Source organism: Piliocolobus tephrosceles, chromosome 1 (genome assembly GCF_002776525.5).
Source record: "Piliocolobus tephrosceles isolate RC106 chromosome 1, ASM277652v3, whole genome shotgun sequence".
Lineage (NCBI taxonomy): Eukaryota > Metazoa > Chordata > Mammalia > Primates > Cercopithecidae > Piliocolobus > Piliocolobus tephrosceles.
In genome coordinates this window covers 197,240,276-197,244,607 of record NC_045434.1, presented here as the reverse complement: position 1 = coordinate 197,244,607, position 4,332 = coordinate 197,240,276, and positions in this window count along the sequence as shown.

Genomic DNA, 4,332 nt, shown 5'->3' with positions numbered 1-4,332 from the left:
CCAATTTTAAGCTACCAAAGCAATGTCACTGAACACAGAGCCGGGCAAAGATGCTAACAGTTGGCTCCCATGAGCCAGTATGAGCTGGTTCTAGCACCCCACTAGTTGGAACATATTTGATCTCAACTCCTAGCCAGTGTAGCCCTCTGTGCCAATCAGGCTGAATTTCTCTCTAGGGTGCAAACACATCACACCTGTTCCTACTCCCACCCCTTTGCTCCTGCTATTTCTTCCCTCTGTATCCAGATCTTACTCCTTTTCTCCATGTATCCAAATCTTACTCACCTTTTTAGAGCCTGCTGTGGTCCCACTTCTTCCAGACTGTATTAGTCAGGATGAGTACCACTAGCTGCTATAATGAACAGCCCCATAATCTCGGTGACTTAACACAATCTAAGTTTATTGCTCACTCGTCCTGCAGTCCACTGCAAGTAGCAGGGGTGTTATGCTCCTTGCAGCCACAGGAACCCCAATTCCTTCCCTTTGTAAATGCTACCACCATCAACACTTCACTTCCAAGCTTCTGGGGAAGTGGATCCCTGGGGACTCCGGAATCCTCCCCCACACAAGAGGAAGAAAAGAGAGCATGGAGGATCCCACAGGAGTTTCATGGCCGTATCTGGAACTGATGCTCATCAGTTACCTACTTTATTGGTCATCAGTTACCTACTTCATGGGCCTCTCCTAACTGCAAAGGGGCCAGGAAGTGTGGTTTAGCTGGAAATGTGATTTTTTTCCAAGGGAGAGATGAAGCCATGAAAATAAACCAAAGCCAGTTTCAGTTTCTACTTCCCCAACATCCACGGTCCAACCTGACATCTTTATCTTCTGGATTCTTTCAGAGATGATTTTCTTTAGCATTTGACTCAGATTGCCTGGAATGGTTACTGGGTTGGTCTCTTCTGCCTCCGTAAACTCACAGAGGCTCAGCTGTTGAAGGGCCCCTGGAGGCAAGGTTCCTAATGATTGTTTCGGGTGTGAATCGACCTGTGGATTCAAGGTTCCCAGGCCTGATTTTCAGGTTTGGGGAAGAGTCCAGGAATCATTATTGTTGTTGTTGTTATTTTTAGAGACAAGTGTCTTGCTCTGTTGTCACTGCAACCTTGAATTCCTAGATTCAAGTGATCCTCCTGCCTCAGCGTCCTAAAGTGCTGGGATTACAGGCATGAGCCACCATGCTCAGCCAGGAATCATTATTATTAATTATTAGTAGTATATATTTTTTGAGACAGAGTCTTGCTCTGTCACCCAGGCTGGAGGGCAGTGGCATGATCTCAGCTCACTGCAATGTCCACCTCCTGGGTTCAAGCAGTTCTCCTGTTTCAGCCTCCAGAGTAGCTGGGATTACAGGCGTGCACCACCAGGCCTGGCTAATTTATGTCCCATTCTGTGGATGTGGGTACTGACCTTGAGGGTAGGGGAAGGAATTTGCCATAAGCCATGAAGTAAGTTAAAGCTGGATCTGAAACTTAAAGCCAGGACTCCCAACTTTTAATCCTGGGTTCTGTCTACCAAAGTATGATGTGTCTCACCTTAAAGGATCTGGCCGCTGAATCCAGCACAAGACACAGGTAGATGCTGAATCAGTTGCAGAGTGTCAAGATGACCTCAGAGGCCAAATATGGTGAGTTGAGTGTGAGTTCAGAGGCAGGCCCACCTGGGTTCAAACTCTGCCTCTTCCACCTACTTGCTGTGGGAGCTTGGGAGAATCTCTTAACCCGTCTGAGCCTTCGTTTCATCATCTGAAAAATGGGGATGACGACAGTTCCTATCCCTTAGGATGGTTAGGAAGACAATATACGAGAAGTGCTCAACATGGTATCTAGTAAGTTCTCTATAAATACTCACTGTTGGCTCTGATTATCTGCCGATTGAATGGATATTCTCAAAGATGAGGTTGATCCAGGAGAGAGCCTCGCCTGGGTAAAGTTTCAGCCACTATGCAGACAGATTTTTCTCATGAAAATCAGCTCCCAAAATGTACATGCCGATCATTTGGAAACTCAAGCCGCACAGCTTGATCTCGGTTTTTATCCAATTTGGCACATAACTAATTGTTTTAAAAATACACCCAAGCTGTGTCTGTGCATATGCAAGCCTGGACTCACTCCTGTGCACGGAGGCTGGGTGGGGCCCAGCCCGCTGAGGGCCAGGCTGGTTAGAAGGGGGCCCAGGCTCTGCTGTGGTAACCAAGAGCCCCCACATCTTGGTGGCCTAGAACAACACTGAGACATGCTACAACATGAATGAACGTTGAAAACATGCCAAGTGGAAAGCCAGTCACAACAGGCCACATAGTATAGAATTCTATTCGTATGAAATGTTGAAATGTCCAGAATAGGTAAGTCCTTAGAGACTGAAAATGGATTAGTGGTTGCCAGAGGCTAGAGGGAGGAGGGAATGGGAGTGACCACTGCAAAATACAGGGTTTCCTTTTGGGATGATGGAACTGTCCTGGCATTAGTTACTGGGGATGGTTGCACCACAATGTGGATGTATGAAAAGCCACTGAATGGTACACTTTAAAATAGTAACATTATGTCCTGTAAATTATATCTCAATCATACTAAAACCACAGAAAATAAATAATAAAGAAACAATGGGGAATATTCCCTTCCCCGCTACGGAGTTGTTCGCCCCCTGCAAGCACTACCAGCCGCCCACTAGGGTCTTTGTGCTGTCACTTCTTGTGGGCTGGTCTGTCTCCCCGGCACTGGAAACCTTCGAGGGCAGGGTGAAGCCGGGCTCCTTCTGCTCCTCTCTGCAGTCCCAGGCCCTGGCGGGCAGGCAGCGTCAGGTGTCCAGCCCGTGTGCTCTTGCTCTTACTCCCAAAGCTGTGCCCGTGCCCTCCGTGTGCAGCTTGGACTTGGAGCCTATGAGGAACTTGTCTCACATCCGTTCCATGATAGGGACGTCCTCCCCTCTCGGGTCTCCCCAGGCCCATCAACTGCTGCCCCCATGAGATGCCTTGGCGGGGGAAGCCCTTGGCCACCAAGCATCCATTCCCTTCCATTCAGTGATGAGGAAACCAGGTCCAGAGAGAGATGCTCAGTGTCACACAGCAAGAACGGACCAAGAGCCCAGGCACCCACTGTCCTCCTTGCTGGTGGCACGCTGGAGCACAGGCCCGCAGGGCTGGGTAAGCACCAGGGGACCCTTGCACAAGGCAGGTGGCCCGCCTGGTGTATGAGGATATGGAAGGACAGAGGGCTGCTGGGATCGGGAGGCCAAAGCCATGCCAACCTCATGAGCTTCCCTTTGCAAACACCCCTGCCTCCCAGCCTTGATCATGTTCCCCCTCCTCCCGCTCCAGGCTCACAGAACTAGGGTTCCCAGGTCAGGGGTGAACCAGCCCTCTGGGAGCCATTGCGGCAGCCAGGACCGCAGCTCCCTGAGGCCCAACCTATCCCCTCTTCCAAGGGCTCTGTGTTCGTGCATTTATTGGGCACCCATTGTGTACCAGCTCCTATACCACAGGCTGAGGTTAAAGGGGACAGCAAAACTGGCATAGGCCTTGCCCTCATGGAGAGCACAGTTGATGAGGAGACAGGCATCCAACAATCCCGCAATCAAACTTTCCATCGCCACCGCTCTGACTGGTCATTGTGGACACACAGGGAGCCACGTATGGGAGCCCTGCCCTGGCCTGGGGGCACAGAGGAGTTTCTCTGAGGAAGTGGGGCCTGAAGCGGGGGTGGAGGAGTGGGGAGTGTGGAGGGCAGCCCCTCCCTCTGCTCTCCCAGGCTGCTGCCTCCCTCCGGGGAGTAGCTCCTGGGCACCGACTAGATGAGGAGTCTGTGGGTTTTGTCTATAGTATGTGCATGTGTGTGGTGTGGTGTTTGGTATGTGTGTTGTGTGTGGTGTGTTGTATGTGTGTTGTGTTGAGAATATGTGTTGTTTATGTGTATGTATGTGTTGTGCCTATGTGTGTGTCTGTATATATGTGTTGAGTGTGTTGTATGTTGTGTTTATTGTGTGCATGTGTTGTGTGTTTGTGTGTGTTGTGTGTATGTGTATGTTGTGTGCATGTGTTGTATGTGTATTTTACATTGTGTGTATAGTGCCTCTGTGTGTGTGTGTGTATGTTTTGTGTGTGTGTGTGTTGCATGCAAGTTTGTATTATGTGTATGAGGGTTGTGTGTTGTGTATATATTGTATGTGTTGTGTGTATGTGTGTCGTATGAGTATGTTCTGTATATGTGTTGTGTGTGGTCTATGTATGTGTGTGGTATGTATTGTGTGTGTTGTATGTGGTGTGTTGTGTGTGTTGTGCATATGTGTTGTTTCTGTGTATGTATGAGTGTTGTAGGTGTATGTTGTGTTGTGTTGTAT